This window comes from Tyto alba, unplaced genomic scaffold, assembly GCF_018691265.1.
Source record: "Tyto alba isolate M040663 unplaced genomic scaffold, T.alba_DEE_v4.0 Super-Scaffold_46, whole genome shotgun sequence".
Taxonomy (NCBI): domain Eukaryota; kingdom Metazoa; phylum Chordata; class Aves; order Strigiformes; family Tytonidae; genus Tyto; species Tyto alba.
In genome coordinates this window covers 324994-344401 of record NW_024881322.1, presented here as the reverse complement: position 1 = coordinate 344401, position 19408 = coordinate 324994, and the positions used below count along the sequence as shown (strand labels likewise).

The 19408-nt window shown below is 48.9% G+C and overlaps 1 protein-coding gene across 3 annotated transcripts in view; it reads left to right on the top strand.

Moving 5' to 3' along the window:
* The first annotated feature begins 3210 nt into the window (after window positions 1-3210).
* The window catches only part of THRB (thyroid hormone receptor beta), a 170438-nt gene continuing 154240 nt past the window's right edge, over window positions 3211-19408 (top strand). Inside the window, exons 1-2 of one of the 3 annotated variants that reach the window (XM_042806414.1) lie at window positions 3211-3294; window positions 7169-7285. The gene's annotated coding sequence lies outside the window, so the exon portion shown is untranslated. Of the gene's footprint in view, window positions 3295-7168; window positions 7286-16130; window positions 16312-19408 lie in introns of those variants that run through there. The other 2 variants (XM_042806416.1, XM_042806415.1) reach the window with 2 other exon arrangements.

Below are 19408 nucleotides of genomic sequence, written 5' to 3'. Positions count from 1 at the left end.
GAATCTACTGGGTAGAAGCGTATTCAGAAGTGGAAGCCTACTCAAGAAAGGGCCACCTCCCCCTGGGCACTGTGCGGGGAGAGGCTCAGGGACCCCGACCAGGAGGGTGACGGTCCCGCTCGGCTGAGGCGACCCCCCCCCATGGGCCCGATCCTGGGGACCTCCCCCTTACCCCCCCCCGGCCGAGCCCAGCGACACCTCCCGATTCAGAAAGCGGGTGTCCGGCTGTTCTCTGGGCTCTTAGGCAGCTCTAGGGGTGAAGGTTGAGGGTGCCTGTGAGTCCCTCTGAGTTTGTGCAACGCAGCGAAATGGGCACCGCAGGTACGGAGGCAGTAGAAATGCTGTGTGCGCTCAAATAACGGCTGCAGGCGTCAAGCAGCTGCTTCGTGTGGTTGCACTGGCTGGCTGGGAGGTTTTGGGAAGGTTAATTCCACTTCAGACTTTAAGGGCAAAGTCTGCAAGAGAAGATAGTTCCTTTTTTTGTGAGTACAGAAATGATATTCTGGTCATTTTTATTTCCATACTTTAAAAAAAATCGTCATCACAGAAAATAGTGACAGTCTATTCGTGACAGTCATGAATAGCAAAGCTTCAGACCCTACTCCAGACACTGGTTTTCATTACACTGGGCCTTGTCTACTCTAACACACTTCCCAGTTCTTCCCAGTTCCAGCCAGCTGTGTCTTCTTATCTAGTCCTTTAGCACAGGGAGAAAAACAAGACAAAACCAAACCAAAACAAAGAAAAAAACCCAAAACACAACCAAACAAAAAAAACCCCAACCCTGATTCAGTAGTAAAATCCTGTATAGATTAGATATATTCTTTTGCTGCTGGATGGAACTATGAAGATTCTGTGGAAAAGAAACCCCTTAAAATGTATCTCAGGAAAGGTCCTGAAGGCGCCCTTCCTTCCCGATGGTCACCATCCTTCCTTGTGCTGCTGGCTACCTCGCCCGCCCCTACTGAGCACTCAGCTGCCTTCCCTGGCCCTGCTACATTAAGCTGAAGTTTATGTCCTTGTCTTCACCTTGCTCCTTTGACAGCGATTTTTTTATTTTATCGTCATCACTCCCCTCATCTTTTGTCATGTAACGGTGCAGCCTCCTCAGATCTTCTGCTGCTTTGTTGTACTCCTAGTCTGCAGACCTTCTCCTTCTGGACAGAGCAACTGGCCTTACGGCACAAAGGCGGCTCAATGACACCTTATGTGGTTGTGCTAGCTGCAAACCCGTAAGTTGGTTTAAAAATGAATTAATGCAATTCAGTTCATTACCCCTGGCTATTTTAAAGCATGTACTTTTTCTCTCTAGAGCAAGAATGGTTCTCCCTAGTGTTTGTAGAATACGTTGAAACTCTTCTAGACGACTGTTTACTACAGTAAGTTCCTAATTTCATAGATCCATGAGCATGACTTGGGGACACCCTCTGCAATGCGCTACGAGGAGTCAGGGCCAAAGTACTGGACGATCTGAATAAAGAAGCTTGTCTGCCTGCCTGCACTGTTTCCTGCTCAGGCCAATTCATATTTGTTGAGCTTTGCTGTCATTTGTTAAACTACAGGACTAAATCAATTTATATTTAAAATACATAGCATGTTTTAGCTGGCTTGTGGAGATTTATACTTTATTTGTGCATGTAAGTTCAGTGAAGACTTGCAGGTGTTACGCTGTGTATAGGAGAGGTTAGACTTTCAGTTTATTTCAGTGCACTGTACTTAAATAATTATTCTATTGGTTGAAGAGAAGATCTCAGCTGGCTTTGCAGGATTGTAATTCGGTGGCAACATCTTTAACATGTAAACTGAGCCTGTGGTGCAAAAAGCGCTGCGCCAGAGTCAGCACATGCTATCGCATTTTCAGAGTTGAGTTGCTTTATAGAGGAACATTGTTTAAGAAGTTCAGATGCTGACCGGGATGGAGCTTTAATCCTTTTACTGCCTTTGAACTGCACTTCTGTCTCAGCTGTGATATTACGAGGCTGTCTAGTCAAATTAATTGCAGCCCCTAGTAGGAGTGATGCAAGTGCTTATGTTATTTATACATTTCTAATGCAGGCAGCACTGTGATAGCTAAACGATGCTTTGTCCTTGTCTCCTTTTCTTTCTTTTTATTCCTTATAACATGTAAAATTACTGGTAAAGGAGCTGAAACCAGAAAGAACTCACTCAGTTAAAACCAAATGGGCATATCTTTTGGCTGCTCCGTAGATCAGCCTCCACGCCTGGCCAGTGGTAAACAGGAGTGTGAAGGGGGAAAAAAAAAAAAAAAGAAAAGAAAGACCCAATAAACTTCTCTGCAATCTGGAAGAAACCCGGCGTTCAGTGCCCGCGGCAGCTGCCCCCGAGGCGGCCGAGCCGCCGCTGGCCCCGCTCGCCAGCCCCGCGTGTGTTCGGGCGGGCGGGGAGGGGGCTCTCCCCGCGGAGGGACGGGGACACGGCGGGAGCCGGGACAGCGCGGATCTCCGCGCTGCTCCGCCGGCCCCCGCCCCTGCGGGAGGCTGCCCGCCCGCGGCCCTGCGCGCAGCGCTCCGCGCGGGGCTGCGCCACCCGACCGGGCTCCGCGCCGAGGGGCTGCCAGGGGAGAGGGGGCTGCCGGGGGAGAGGGGGCTGCGGCGGGGAGAGGGGGCTGCCAGGGGAGAGGGGGCTGCCGGGGGAGAGGGGGCTGCGGCGGGGAGAGGGGGCTGCCGGGGGAGAGGGGGCTGCCGGGGGGAGAGGGGGCTGCCGGGGGAGAGGGGGCTGCCGGGGGAGAGGGGGCTGCCAGGGGGAGAGGGGCTGCCGGGGGAGAGGGGGCTGCCGGGGGGAGAGGGGGCTGCCGGGGGAGAGGGGGCTGCCGGGGGGGAGAGGGGGCTGCCGGGGGGAGAGGGTCTCCCGCGGGGAGAGGGGGCTGCCGGGGGGAGAGGGGGCTGCCGGGGGGAGAGGGTCTCCCGCGGGGAGAGGGGGCTGCTGGGGGGAGAGGGGGCTGCCGGGGGGAGAGGGTCTCCCGCGGGGAGAGGGGGCTGCCGGGGGGAGAGGGTCTCCCGCGGGGAGAGGGTCTCCCGCGGGGCCGGGCCGCGCTGCCATGACAGCGCGCAGCCCCGGAGCTCTCCCCGCCCGCTCCCCGCCCCGCCCCGCTCCCCCCCCGGCGCGGAGGCGGCCCCCCGGCCCGGCCCGGCCCACCGGCCCCGCGTCCCGTCCCCGTCCCGTCCCCCCCCCCCGAACCACCCCCCTCGCCCCGCCGCGGGGTCAGCCGGGGACAGCGCCCGCCTCCCGCCGCAGCCGCCCCGGCGCCTCCTGCTCGGCGCTCGCCTGTGGCAGGTGAGACTCCCCGCGTCCCTCCCCGCTCCCCCGGCCGCGGGGCTGGGGGGACACCCGACCCCCCCCCGCCCCCCCCGGGGCCGGAGCGGGGGGCCCGAGCGAGCCGGGGGTGCGGCGGGCGGGGGGGCCGCGGCCGCTCGCCTGTGCCGGCTCCCGGCGGGGGGTGGAGCAGCCCGGGCGGCAGCGGGCGGCCCGGAGCGCCGGCCTGCCGGGGGGGGGGGGGGAGCCCCCGGTGTGCTGCCGCCCGGGGGGCGCCGTCTGCCCCCCCGCCCCTGGCCCCGGGGCTCCCCGCCCTGACCGCGGGTGCGAGGGCTGGGCTGGCGGTGCGAGGGCAGCCGCGGTTGAGCCGGCGTATTTGCCGGTCACGCGGGAAGCGAACGGGCTCCCGGAAGGGTTACGCCGCGTTCGCTGCTTCTGCAGAGCTCGCCCCCTTCGCCCACCCGCGGGGGCTGCGGACGCTGCCGCGCGCGGCCGCGCTGCTTCCCGGGGGGCTTCGCGCCCCTTCCCCTGCGCGGCGCGGGTGGGAGCGCCGGGCCCCGCGGGGGCGGGGGCGTGGGAGGCGGCTGAGAAACGCCGGGGAGTTCAGGTCACAGGTGGCAACGTCCCTGCAGGGTTACCGGTCCGGAGAGCGCTCCGGGACCGGCGGGCAGGCTGAGACGAGCTGTAAGCACCTCTGTGAGTGTAGTAACGCGCTTTGCTGATCGTACCTGTGACTCGGAACGATAATTAACCAGTATTTTTTAAAAAAGTAGGCGCTCCGGCCTCCTAGGCGAGCGAACTCAATACCTCATGGAAAAAAAAAAAAAAAAAACAAAACATACGGTTGCCTAGTGTGTTCTGTGGGATGCTTCTGCAGGAGACATGTAAACAAACTAACCCGGAATACATGTTATGTGGAAAATGCGAGACACAGGAATATGGAGTAACTTACCCCAAATCCCGCAGCAGCAGGTGGCAGAGCTGTGGAGAAGCGAGTGCGTGTCCCCGCGCTCTGCCCTGCACCTCTGTCATAGCACAGTCCTCCTCCGTGAGGGGCAGAGCTTCCTCTCACCAAAACAGTGGCAAAATACCATCGGCTGCAAGGAAGGCAGGATCAGCTCTTGCTTACTAAGGCTGTGATAAAGAACTCAGATAAATTAATTAGACCAGGAAAGCATCTCTGGGGAAAAAAAACAAAAAAACAAAAAAAAACCAAAAAAACAAACAAACAAACAAAAAAAAAAAAAACAAAAAAAAAACCACGTCCTTGTAACTTGAGCTCAAGCTATATGACCAGAAAGGCAGTATTCTGGTGAGGAAATTGGGGCTTTCCTGGGCCCAAATATTGCCAGATGTCGTGAGGTGACCACTGTCATCACAGAAGGACATTCTGCTAGGTCGTGCAGCATGGATTGGTTGTGCCCTGGAGCAACCAGGAGGCAGTGAAAAACAGAAAGAGCCTCGATGAAAAGAAAGCACTGCAGAAGGATATAGGATTGTAACATCACAACTCTTTCCCACGTTAAAGATTTTTTTTCCCAGAAATTATACCTGGAAGAAAAGACTGCAGAAGACTGAGGCACCAAACCAGCTGCAAAGGAAAGCAGAAAAATACTGTGTATCATTAAAAAAAGTTACTAGAGTCTATCTATACAAGCAAGAGTACCAAAAGGAGTAAGACTTGTTTAAGAATTCAAAGCACAACAGCATGTTGGGCTGCAAAAGTTTAAGGTGTGTTTGGTGTTTTTCATTGAATCAGTAAACATCAAACAAAAATATACAGCTTCTAATATAAATTTATACTGAGCAGCTGAGATAAAACGAACAGAATAAATGAGAAGGCATTGTTAGTGAAAAAGCCTTGGGAAATGGTATCAGGATTTATTAGGGAAATGAAGAAAAACTTACTGTCTCTGATTTAAGAAGGAAATTTCTTTAAAAATGAGTCCTAGCAGAAAGAAAGAAAGGGAACCTGCTAATACAACAATGCCTTGTTTTCATGGAAAAAGCTGAAATGGAAAAGGTTTACGAAAAAAAAGCTGGGGGGGAAAAATAAATCCAAAGAAATGTCTTTGTTAAAGATAGAAACCTCTTATTAGAAAGAAGCTGAAGTGGTCCAGGTAACATAAACATTATCAGCAGGTAATACTGGAGTTAGCTGACCAGCTTAAAAGAGTCAAACAAAAAAGACACAGGTTAGTATTACCAAGAAAGCAGCTGAGGCAAAGGAGATGAATTACACTTATTTTCATCACAGAAATTGTTGCAGTCTGGAGATCAACCTAAGTAAGGCAAAACAAAGAGGTAGCTTGTAGAAAAGCTGTGGGAAAGGATTGGGAGGAAAGAGCGGGAATCAGAGCATGAGTAGGTGGCTGAACTGCCCCCGACATTCCTGGAGACTCTCATCTGGGAGGGAGAGGGGGCTGCAAAACTGCTGCCCCCGGGATCCGTGGGCTGCTTTCACTGTGTGGGTGGCAGATAAAACTGGAACCCCAGACCCGGAGGTTTTAACGTTTTATCTTCTGGGCAAATGAAGACGCACTGGAGAAACCTGAGAAATTCTTGAATGTGCTAAGGGCTGTGTTTCCAGGAAAGGGAAAAGGACTAAGCAAGAAAACAGCCGATGCAGAACAATGTATCTGCCCCGACTGGGGGATGTCAGAGGGAAGGGCAGGAATGTGAAGGGGGAAAAATTGAAAGTCCCTTAAGGGGCACTACAAACCAAGGGCACTTATAGGAAATACAGATTTTATTGCATCTGAATGAAGATTGTGAGGTGGTTTCCTGGGAAGTATTGCCAGCTAGAAGGAGCACCTGTGATCAGGGCTGAGGTTCGGCAGCTCTTGTACAGCAGCACGTATGTGCCAGGGGGGCATGGCCCCGTGCAGGACGCCCCGCAGACGGCAGCTGTCCTGTACCAAGCTGGGCCTTCTACGCCACGGCACAACAGCTTTTCGTGTCAGGAAAGGGGGGCAATTGCTGCTTTCTTTATCCACCTAAGGGAAGTGTAGCACTTTGGGGAGTTTGCCATCATAACAACAAAAAAATAATACGCGAATAAAAAGGAAAATGCAAGGAAAGCTTTTGTAGAAAGACAGAAGTAGCGAAGTGGTGCGTTTATGAGAGTAGAGACGGTTAAAGAAAAGGCGTGACATAAATAAAATGAGAGAAAAAACAGAGTAAACTTCCTGACCTTTCCAGCTCAACAAAGCAATTCGGCCAGATTTGCAATCAGTCATAAATAATGGCAGTCATTCTAACAAAAGATATCCTTACATTAGGATACATCCTGACATAGACCTTACACTTAGATCTGACCTTGGCTTCCTGAATACATACCAGTCTGTTTTTACTGTTTTATGAAGTTCTTAATACTTCTGTTACAATTCTTTAATTTACACTTCAAAAAATGTGCTATGGAAGTGAAAACATTAATAACATAATTTCTAATCAGTTAATCTTCTGTACCTACTAGTTTAGCAAAATATAAAGGAGAACACATGAAACCTATGAACCTATGAAACCTGAGAAGCCTATGAAACTCAAGCTGAAAGAGGGCTAGAGATAGACAGGATCTTCCAAATATTGCCTGATTTTTATATTAATGGATTAGTAAACAAATAATGGCAGGAAGAAAAGGATCCACACGAGGCTTTCAACGTATTAACTAAAACATTGCACTTGTCTGCCAGGTAGTGGGCCTAATTCGAATGAGATACTGGGCGCTGTAATAATGAGTGCGCTATATAAATGGTATTATGAGTTTGGTTATCTTTGCGTTGTGAATTTAAGTTTTAACTGTGGTTAGTTAATGTTAAGAGGTTTGGTCTGGAAATTTTTGGAAAATGACAATACAAAAGCTGGGTGGTTATTTCAGACGGATGTTTTCCTTCAGGTTTCTAGAGATGGGCACGAGAGAAACATCTGACTTTCTTGGCTAGGTCCTGGTGGTTACCCTTGATCAAGCTCATGGTAAAGTAAAACTTCAGGAAGCTTACATGTCCTGGTGAAGGTAAGGAGAGTTTTGTTAAGAGATTTGACTTCTGAATGACAGGTGACTCTCTCAAGCATGAGTTGAGGGAATGTAATACTTTGTGCTGAGGTGAACTGATGAGATCCAATTTGTAAAATAGCCAGATGAATATCAAATGACAGAGAAAACTAACTAAAATAGGTACGAAGGAACTTAGAGTGTTCTGTGTCTCATCACTGTAATTAAAATACCATTAGAGTGGAAAAAGTTGGAAATAACTTCTGTGACTTTGGCAAAAAAACATTGTATAACACCACCTTCCTAGTTCTTTTAGTATAATGACAGGTTAATAATAATTACCAAAAAAAAAGTAAAAGGGAACTGTAAATAAGTAAATAAAGAAATAAGTAATAAAGTAACCAACAAAATAAGTATAGTAAAGCAGGGACCATTGTGTTATGAAATTGCAGAATAAGTGTACATCTGGAATTGGAAACTCAAAATCTACTTACTCTATGTGTGCATGATTTGTTCTCCTTTAGTCTGGCCGAGGTTTATGGATTTTGGTTCATTTACAGTGTTATTTTTTAATTTTTAATTTATGGTCTTCACAGTAAGGATGCATGAATTATTTACCATTCTGAGATATAACAGGAGATGTGTTTAGGATGTGAGATATGTCCAGTTCTCTGGGATTTAGTTGGACCATCTCATTAGTTTCAGAGTCACTGCCATAAGTCCAGAAATGTGCAGATGCTAAACATAATGCAGAATTTTAATTATGGTTTGCAGTTAATTAAAATGCTATTTTTGTTTGGTTTGCCTCCCTCTGGCATCTTCAAGTCCTAATTAATTCTTAACTGTGGGTGGTGGGATTAGGATTGGCAGCAACACGCACCTCAGACAGCCCACCAGCACCTATGGCTGTACGTGCCGTAGTACCGCAGAGGCAAAGAGCACGTGCTTGAGGAATTAGGCAAAGGTCGCTATTGTTCTTGCCGCCAGGATTATTTTTATCACATTGTCAACATATTTGTTAATGTACAAACATGCAGGTGAGATACGGAACACATGAAACTCATAGAAAGGGGAAGACTTTGTATACGTGTGAAATCGGAGCGCTGGAGGTGAGAAGCACAGGAAAATGCTGAGCGGGAGCAAGTGTTCGCCTGACAGATTAAGGAACCGGCTGGCGCTGTTCCTTAAGGTGAACTGCTTGGTGGCATTCATGACACCGATAAAGAAAATCTGTAAGCAAATATCATTAATTGATGTGGTCTGAGGAGTGGCTGTTTGGCACGTTTCTATGGAGGTGGTATTTCAGGTGCATAACCAGATCACGACTGAGGCTTTTGGTTTGGGGTTTTTTCCTCTGATGTTGCAGTTGTTTCAGAGTACAGTGAGGGGTTTTTTGGCTTAGAAGAGCTGCTGTAATTGGTTTCTGGGGCTTTCTTGATTTGACCTAATTGGACATTTTGAAAGGTTGCCAAAGTACAGGGTAGGCTTTTGCCAGTTTTCCGTCAATGATTAATAAAGCTCATTGGGAGGATCAATTAGAGTTCCAAAACGAAGATTCTGAACTGGAATTGTTATAAAACCAATGAATGCTATTTTATTAATGGGCATTTTCAATGCTGAATGATGAAACGCAGCACTGTAATGAACAACACATACACATTTTTTTCTAGAGAATCTCCCCCCTTCAGATGTTTATCATGTTGCATTGGGAATTGTATAGTCAGAGTGGAGAAGCACTTTCATTGTGCTGTGTAATGACATTTTTGGCAAAATTCAAGTTTTGTTTTGTGGGTTATTTTCTTAAATCATTAGACCATCAAAAAGTGGTTTCAACAGGTAAGATTTCTTCAAAGGTTTATTTCCGCTTCACCGTGCTAGAAATGCAAGTGCCAGCTTTCCAAAAAGTCTTTAGAAAGAACAAGTAACTGCTCATGGTGTGTTTGAAGACCTAGTTAATTGAAAGAAATGAAATTATATGTTTGGAGGGAGGAAAAGCAGGCAGTGTATGCCATCATCAGTTTCTAATCATCCCCAGCTCCTCCTTAAGGTCTTCTTTTTACAAAGATAATTTAAAAACAACATGCAAGTTGTTCTGCCTGTCTCTGTGCATTTCTAATTTGTTTATTGCCCTGGTACACAAGTATAGATTTGGCGGATAGTTTTTCCTATAGTCAGAGGGCTGACTAGGGTGGATAAATTAACAAGCAGGAGGTTCCTGCATGTTGGAATTAGCTACTTATCTGTCTCATCCACTGCTTGTTTGTTCATGTTTTGCTCGTTCAGATGTATCCTAAAGAATCAAGATACCCAGCTATTATGGTAGCGCCGGTTTCTAATTTGTTCCAGGAGGTCAGAGCTGTGGGTCTGAGTGCACAAGGTAGGATCTGTAGGTGTTTCCATCCTACTTCTCATTGCATTCAGGTCATAATTAGTTTTTTAATTTTAATGTTACTGGGTTTTGGCTGACAGTTGGTAACTGTAAAAAAATATAGCACTGCTGAGTGTTATGCTACGATTTCCCATACTTAGTCTTCAGAAGTGAAGCAAAAGTTTTTCCTGATGTACCTTCCTCTGCAAAGATTTATGCACACTGGGTAGCACTGCCACTCTGCTGCAGCATGTTTATACTGGGTAAGGTCTCTTGAAAAGCCAGAACTGTGACTAGAGTAGGACTCTTCCTTGGCAGGTCCTACAGGGAGGTTTTTCAAGCTGGCCTCCAAAGCATCTTCTGGGGTTCCTGGCAGATCAGGTTTTCTAAGGGAAGGAACTGCTTCTTTTTTCAGGCAGTGTTACCATAAGTATCACAACATGAAGCCTATAATCACACTCAAAAGATGATTTCTCTTGTATGTCAGGCAAATCGTGTTCAAATTGGCATTTACTGAAATATGACTGTTGGAACTGTACCAGCGCTACATATTACCCTGAGCAGGTGTACTACACTAAATGCTACACTTGGAGCAAAATGGCAACAGCCATTCTAAAATAATAGAATTATAGTGCTATACCATTACAGCATTTCTGCTAGCACCATGGTCATATTTCTCTTCCATATCTTTGAGGAGAATTTAGGAACCAAAATACTTCAGTGAAAACTCTGTGCGTGGCTCTGAATTTATTGAGAAATCCAGCTGTGATTGGATTCAGAATGAAGATGGTAAAGTGATCTCAATCACTCCATGTTTTAGGCCTACCAAAATAAAGCTTATCAAAATACTGCTAAAGCAAGAGATGGAGATCTAATGGAAAGATGATAGTGTGTTATTTTACATGTTTTCGCATACTGAAATGAGTAGATGTCTTCATCTTCTCCAGAGAAGAGACACCAGAGAAAGGTGGTGCCTCAATTCCTAGTTTTTGTTATTTTCACTCAGAGGTGGAGATTGTTTCCCCGCATCTCTGTTCCTTGCTATGTTTTCCATAGTAATGCTCACTTACGAAGAACAAGATGATTTAGAATACGATGAGCTGCTCGTTCCCTCACTTAATACACCCACCCACCTGGTAGCTGAGCTCCATATGGTCTTAGATCAGGAATGAGAGAACTTGAAATGCTCTTGCTTCTGTCAGGCCTCCAAAATCAAGCCTGTCCCCAGTGGGTTTCAGCTTTCCCTCAGAGTAACCCAGTTATAATTATTCCATCTACAGGAGCCTCTCCAAGCCCTAATCTTTTAACTGAAACCACAGTGGTTTGGGACAAGGGATCTGGTTTCAGTATGACTTCTAGCCATCTCCCCACTCTACCTTTTCTCCGAGCTGCATTCACTCTTGTTTTGATTCTTCTGGAAAGAGATGTCTCTTACCTGCCACTGAAAGGGAACCTTGTGCAGACTTTGGTGCTATCACACTCACTTCAAACCGGAGCCTTTTCTGCAGGTCAGCTCAATGCTCCTTCTTCTTGCCTGACGGGCTGTCCTTACTAGCGTGCCCATCTCCCCCTTTGTCCAGCCCGTTCAGTATGAAGGAAGAGCTGTAGATGTGAGCTAATGAAGCCTGTCATTTGTTGTCTACTTCTGCCATTAATATTCATTTATTAATGTGGAGTTGCTTCTGCTGTGTGTTTTTGGGAGATCGAAACTAAGTCCACTACCATTTTGATGAGATTTGGAGCCATGACTTAGGCCATTAAAATTTCATCACAGGTGGCAGCATAACATGACAGGAATGGCCTTGATCACCTCTTCAGAGCGTAAGAAGTACGAACTGCTGCTTTTGTTTACTCCAGTAGTCCATCTAGCCTGGTCGCCCTTGACTGACTCTGACGAGCAGAGGATGCTTGCAGAAAGACTGGAAGAAATAGGACAAGTGTAGGATTTCCTAACTTCTGGCAGAGGTTATGGGAATTTCCTGAGCCAGAGATTTCACTGGATTGCATCATCGTGTTTACTAGCCATCAATAGACTTATCGACCATAAATTGTCTGATCCATTTTGAACTTTCTTGAACCTCCACATCATCCTTTGATGGCAGTCCAAATAGCCTTTTTTAGTAAAACAGCTTCTGCAATAAAAAGAAGAATATGCACAAATTCCTACCGAGTCTGGAAGCCTGCTTCAGTGCAGGAAGGCTAAGACTGTTTTCCTCAGTACTTCGTTGTGTGGTTTAGGCACACAGATCTGAAAAATAATGTTTGGCGATAACCTAATCTTGCTGTTTTTCTTGCAGTTCAGGGGTTTTTTTGCCCTTGTTCATTGGGTTTTATGGACCGAGCACTAATGTCCTGTGCCATGTGCATCCCTGCATAACTTGAAAAAAATTCCCTGCTGTGTTTTCACATGGAAGATCAAAAATGGATATGAACTGTGCATTGGAGGTTAGATTGTGCCTCTAGGTTTGTTTCTCTCTCTTTTGCTGTCCTTCTGGTTATTTATTTTTCTTCCCTATTTGTCACAACCTTCATTCAATTTCTCTTCTGTTCTCACGCATCCATTGTGGTTCCCCTCAAATTCTGATGGCAGGATGGAATTAGATCTCTGTGAAAAAACAAAGTATTATTAAGTTAGGCTATTTTTTAGGTTTCCCAGAAATCTTGAAACAGACATATAATATGCTGTATGGTAGAATGGAAATTGAAGAGGAAAAGAATTAAACAGTAAATAGTATTAGTGGTTTATTACCAGGTTTTTTGCAGGAAATGGATGTTTGCCCCAGACAAAGACTAGAGGATGTTGGCCAAATACCTTCAGTTAACATCAAAATGTTTTGAAGTCTTTCATGGCATTTGGAGAAGATTAGCCTCAGCTGTCACTAAGAATAAATGGAAATTAATCTAAAGTCATTGTATTCACCAACTGCCTGGTAGTTTTGTTATGTCTATAAGCACTGGTTATCTGTGGTTTAAAGAGGGACCCACACAGGACCCTTTCCTGCTGTGCTGGTTCACTACTGGTAGTCTAAAAAATGAAAAGGGACATGTATGCTTCCTGACTTCCACATTCCTTGTAAGGTTTTTAAAACAAAATGGTTTGGATTCCCTTTGCCAAAAAGTGAGGTTCTCATTTAATCAGCAGACTCCATAGTGATCTTGAACTGCTGACACTTGGTGCTGCTTTACCATAACTGGTTTTGTCTCCAATCCCCACTTTCCCGCGCACTGTAGCACATGCTATTTCAGAGGACTGAGGAAATAAAATGCCCGAGAAATTGCAAGGAATAAGAGAATCTGCATGTTTTGTAAGACCTTCCTTCGGAAAGTGATTAGGGACTCTGCTGTCCACCAGATAATGTGTGCTGGGTGGTGAAGTGATTCAGCTGCTTCCTTAGCCCATGTTTCACGGCCTGTACTATCTGCCTGCCTACTTGTAAACAAATTAGTAACAGCCCTCCTCAAAAAAGAACAGATGAGGTCTGTAATACTTCTGAGAAAAACACAAAGTCATTTGTATTTGAACTGTTTTGCCAAGCAACCATTCTAAAATCAAAGGTCCACAGGGAAAAACAATTGAAAGAACCGGTAACAAGGAAATCTGCCAGTTGATGGCAGATGCAGGATGTCCATTTCCATCAGAAAGCCCAGCTGAGCTAAAGTTCTCCCTTGCCTGCCCGTCCCCAAGGTATGAAAGCCAGACAAAAAATACTTAGGAGGAAAAGTAACTTGAGAGCAATAAGGGATAAAAAGCTGAAATCGACCGAGGTACCAAGTTATGTTGTGTTAAAATGTGAAAGAAAAAATACTGCTTCACTGACAAGAGCCTTATGCCCTGAAAGACGTACAGATTCTCTTCCGGCTCATCTCAGAGCTGATGACATCCTATGTGCTCCTGGTCCAGCTCTCAGTCATTTGATGAGATCGGTGTTAGGTTGTTTTTTAGCTGAAGGAAGTTTCTGACTCCTGTATTTGTGAACAAAGTCACGGCCTGTGGGTATCTGACGCGGCAGGGGCTTATGCCTGTAGATGACCTGAACTTCTGTTCTCAGGGAGGAGGAAAATTACTTTCCTGGCTGTACAAGGTACATGCCCCCTCCATCTTCAGTGCCTGCTGCCCGTCGGGCAGTGCAGGTAGCGCAGGGTCGACGTGCCCCGTAGTTGTCCCGAACCCCCGCCTCATGGTCTCGGTGGAAGAAAAGCATTTATGTGACTCCGTGGTAGGCACAGCACATTCCCGGTAGCAACAGGGCAAGCAGAGGTTCCCTCAGAGCCCCGAAGGGAACCGAGGGACCTCTCTTTCTGCCAGGCGGGAGTGCCGGTCCAGGCACTGGCAGGGGCCATCGGTAGCGACTGTCCCAGAGGGGCCGGGGTCCTGGGTTGCCTAAATCTGGGGCCCTCTGCTCCACTGGTGTCCACACCGCATGCTGGACCTGGGCAGCTGACCTGTCCCTAAGTCCAACCCCTCGACTTGTTACCAAAATGCTGTTGGACTCCTTCCCCGCTTCTGCCCTGCTGCACACGGGGGGCTCACAGCCCATGTGCGGTGTCATCTTCTGGCCAAGCGGGTGGAAGGGAGACTGTGGTCGTGCAAGGACCCAGGAGAATCTGTCCACGCGTTAAAAGGCAAAGTAGGTGGCTAGAGGAGCGCTCTGAGATACTCTGACCTATCTCCTCCAAATGATGCGGGAGTTAGCATCAGAACATCCCAGGAAGCCGTACCTCGCTGGGATCCACACGTATTTGCTGTTGCCGCCAGTGGATGGTGTTCGGACCAGCTTCCCGGGCAGGGATGATGACACATTTTAAGGCTCCCATTCTCACCGTCACATGGCTTTGTGTCCTTGCATTTTAGTCATTTCAGAGCAGTGCCTCACCACGCCACCGGCTCATGCTGTGCTCTGTGTTTAGCAGAACATATTTATGACATGGGGAGTGAAGAATGAAGTTTAACTCATGTCCTTAACTAACCCGCAAGCAAGGGATTAACAGCCTACTGCATTCTTTTACTAAGTATTAATCACTTAGCATTATTTTCATTTTTTTGGAAAAGTCTCTTGCTTCCTCAGTATGTCAGTACACAGCTTGGTCTGAAACCGCGGCCTTTGAGGGGCCGCCGATAACGTTAGTCACGCTGTCGCTGTTGTTGGCCTGACAAGGGACCTGTTGTGTTACTTTCTGGGGAAAGGAAAAACTACAAGTCGATGGGCTACAGCTCAGTCATCAAGGTTCACTCTTGCTTCACAAACCTGTCTTCCTGGCTGTGGTAGAGTTAAAAAAATAATTACAAGTTTTTCAAAGGATCACCCACATACACATGGTATGAGAGCTCTTTTCTTTGTTGGTTTCATTTTATTTGTACATGACTCACTCTTGGCAAAACGAGTGAGCCTCATGAGCCTGTAAAAATTCTGTTTGGATTAAATGATTTGCATTAAATGATTTATAACTGCAAGAAGGGTTTAATATTCCTGTAATTCCTTAAGGAAAAACAAACCGATCTTATTCTTTCAAGTAGCTATTGCTTTCGCGCCTGTTACTTCAGACGCCATCTTACTCGCTCAGGCTGATAGCTGTTAATGAGACTCCGGGTACCTCCCTCTCCTTCCTTGCTTTCCCTGCCTCAGGAATTAGAGACGGGCGGCGGGGATGTCCTGTCATCCTTTCCCTAGCGCATCCTTCTGAGCGTGACTGAGGGCCAGGGAATGTATGGCCTCCCAAAACTGCCTGCCTTGCTACGAGCAAGCAGCAGCATTTGTGCTGGGCTGACGTGCGGCGGTTGTGTTTCTGGGACTCAGTTTCCCCCAGCTTTGAGGCCAGAGGCCCACCGGCCTCCGCTTTCCTGCCGGAGGGGGCGCGTTGGTTACGGCCAGCCCCATCCCTGCCGGCTCCCACACGGGGCGGCTGCTTGCCCACCCGCCCTCACACCCGGGGCTGGGCTGGCTCCCCAAACCCAGAGGAGCGGGGGCAAGGGGAGACCCCCGCGCCGGGCGTCCCTGCGGAGGTGGGACCCGCCAAGGCCGCCTGAACCCCCGCGACGACGGAGGCCTCGAGGTGCGGCGTGCCCGCCACGGCCTCCCTGGGAAAGGCGTGCGGTAAAAAACCGGGCAGCCCGCCAGGATGGAGAAGGTGCCACCAAAAAGCCCTTTGACTGTTTGCCCAAAGCCGCGGCTGGCCTGGGTGCCCGCTTCTGGAGGCTGAGCCACGGCCTCCCTGCCTGCGGAGAGTTGCTAGCGGGGTCCACCGCCTTCAGCCTCTGGCCACGGGGGACCCCTCGCCCTCCTCCTCCTCCGCCCCCGCCCCTCCGTCAGGGCGACCCGCGGCCGCACGTTGCGCTGTTACCGCCGCGGGATTTTAATAAGCTCCGCGGCTCCCCCCGCCCGCCGCTCGCCGCCCGGCCCCGGGGGGCAGAAGGGGTGACCCGGCGGCGCCCCGGGGCCCGCCCCGCCCGGGCACCGCCCGCCGTGCCGCGGCGTGGGAGGGGGATCCCGGCCGCCCGCGGGCGCCGGCCCCAGCGGCGGCCCCAGCGGCCGCCGGGGGCGGTTTCGGCTCCGGCTCCGGCTCCGCCGCGGTTTCCCTCCGCCTCCCGCCGACCCTCCTCTCCGCGGCGCGGAGGGGCCGCGGGGCGCGTTGCGTAACGCGCGGAGGGGCGCGGAGGCGAGGCGGGTCGGCGCGGCCGGAGGTGAGCGGCGGCGGGCGGGGCCGGCGGGGGGTGCGCAGAGCCGCGCGGCGTGTGCGCGGCCCCACGGGAGGAGGCGGCGGGGGGAATCCGGGTCACGTCCGCAGCCAGACGGCGGCTGCCGGGAGGGAGGGAGGGAGGGAGGGAGGGACGCGGGGATCCGCGCCGCTCCGCGCCGCGCCGCTCCGCCGGTAAGTCGCCCGCGCTCCCGCCTCGGCGGGGGCCGGCTCCGCGGGCCGGCGTCCCGGGGCGCGCCGCGCTGCCCCCCGTCCCCCCGGGGGCTGCGGGTTATAGCGGCGGCGGCGGCCGGCGCGCAAACGCTGTCGGAGGGAGCGCTGCGGCGGCCCGTCGGGGAACGGAACGGGAACGGGAACCGCCCGTCGGGGAACGGGAACCGCCCGCGGCGGCCGGGGGCGGCGGGGGGCGAGCGGCGGCCCGGCCCGGCCCGGCGGGGCGGGGATTGCGGCATCCGTCCCCGCTCGGGCATCCGTCCCCGCTCGGGCATCCGTCCCCGCTCGGGCATCCGTCCCCGCTCGGGTATCCGTCCCCGCGGGGGTCGGCGGTGCCGGGGGGGGGGGGGGGGGGGAGCCGGCGGGGTGCGTGGCTGCCGGCGCTTCCTTATTTATTTGTGTTTGCAACATCGGCGGTATTTCCCCGTTAGGAGTTTGTCCCTTGAAGTTTTATTTGACTTTCTAAAGCGGCGACGACAACAGAAATCCGTGAAGTTAAAAAGCCCAAGGTGTTAATTGTTAACTAAATAGAGAAGGGGAAGGCTTGAAAGCTGCGGTGGGTGGATTGATCGGGCAGCGTAGGAGTAAAAAGCAGAAGGGAAAATTGTCAGCCTGCAGGAGCCATTTGCCGGTCGCACCTGCGCCGGGCAGCGGCAGGAGCCGGGTAGACCCCCCGGCCCCCCAAAACCTGTTGGCACTCCCGGGAGCCAGGCGGTGGAAGGAGAAACCCAGGTTAAAAATGCTGTAATAAATACCAGCTCTGTCTCAGGAGGGAGGATGAGATTATTTGGGTTGGGGTTTTTTACCCCTGCTGTATATGCATGTTCCTCTTTAATATTTTAACTTAACACAAAATTCATATGCTCAGACTGAGCCATCTGCTAGTTACAGTAATATATTTAGCTTTTATTTACAAACCTTAGTCTGTTGTAAATATATGTTTGCATAATTGATAGACTGTGGATCTTTTTATAAAATGGTTTGTTTTCCTTTTACAGTTCAGTACTACTTGTGTGTTGAGACCATTTACTAGATTTTCTGGTTCCTGTTTTCCAACTTCTGAATAAACATTTTGAGGGAAAAAAAAAAAAAAAAAAGAGAGCAAAAGGTTTGCTCTTTATAAGAAATTTCTGTAGTAACAAGGTAATTTTCAGGAGACTTTATCATAATCAATGCAATTGTATTAGTTAGCAGTATTGCCTTACAGTGGGAGGCTTGAGTTCTCTCCCTTTCTCTGGACTGTAAATAATACAACTATTTAAATAGTCTTTTTTGAAGTGAAGAAGCTGCACTAACTCACTGGAAGGTATAGCCATTCATTTTCTCACAGAACAGCTGTTTAAGGCACAATAACAACAAAAGTTTTGTGAAACTGGATATGACTACTTCCTTCCTCACAAGTGTTTTTTTTTGTTTTGTTTTGTTTTGTTGTTTTTTTTTTAATTTACTAACTGGCTCAGAATCACCCTTCCTATTAGTCCTGGGACCCTTAAATTAGTCTCAGCCTTCCTTCAGTTTATTTGAATTGGTGACCTTTGGATGAGCTGGTGTGTTCCATTGTTACTCGCTAATGATGGAATAATTTAGTCCTGACCTACTGGTTGTGAAACGAAGGGCGCTGCTGCTGGATGGTCCCGAGGAAATGTAAACGTCCTATGGCTCCATGTTGGAAGAGGGAAGATTTAGCTGTGGTTTGCATCGGCTTTTCACTGTGGACTCTGATGTTCAGAGCTGAAAGGGCTCAAACCAAAGTCTGCGAGAGTCGATGGAAAATCTCCCATTGATTTTTAGTGTGTTTTGGATCAAGTCTTGCATGAGCTGGTGTTGAGCACATCCTGGCTACTTCAAATTGTTCAGTGCTTTTGAAATTCTTTGCATATCCAAGTCATTATGTAAAGTCAAATTTATTGTGCTATCTCCTTTTCCTGTGTGGGAATGTTCTTCTGCTGAGTAGAAAGTGGTGGCAGTGTTTTTGTTCACTCTTTTCTATGCTACAGCATTAATTTTATTATCTGATCATTTCCTGTTATGGGAGGACAATGTGTATGCTTTTTCCAAACTCCCCCCAAAACGGGGGAGTTTGGAAAAAGTGAATCCGCTTTCGCTGAAGGCTGCTTACCCTGCAGACAGGTTTCTTCAGGTATTTTTTTGAGGAATTTACGGTAGTGGGACATCTGAAGTCGTGCTTTCACGGACGTGCGTATTGTACTTCCCTTGTTCAGTATATGGTTGGTTGCTGCTTTTTTTTAAAAAAGGTGAATGGGAGAAAGTTGTTAGTGATAACAGATACTGGTGTTCCGTAAAGAAGCTTGCAGAATAACACATACCTGTGGTAGGCATATATCCTCTCTTGGCTTCCCTGTTGCTGATGATGAGCAGGATTTTTCCTCTTGGCTATATGTAAAAACCGAGCCAAGAGAAGAGTAGGGAGGAGAAGGATTACTAAACTTAAATCATGGAAGTTTGACAGAGTTTATTGTCTAGGGTAGCCTGTCTTGAAATTTGATTCTATTTGGAAGGGAATCAAGAGATGAAACCTCAAAAAACCCACCTGATTTGAGGCAGGACATCCTCCAGCAAGATTCTCATTTGCTACCGGAAGGGTGAGACCAGGAATTTTGGCTCCTTGGAAAAGGAAATTCTGGAGCTCATTATCTCTCCTGCATCATATTCTGGTTTACTGACTTGGGGTTTGCTTATTACTAAAAGTTGAAGAAGGCAAAAGAGGCATGCATATGAAAGCAGCTCAGGTAAATAGCCTGAGATGAGGGGGAAGGCAGCGAGGAGGAAGGTAGCACTGTTTCTGTGAGCCCTCGTGTCTTGGATTGCCTTCTGGGAGTTGGGAACTGCTAATTCTTCCAGCCAAACTA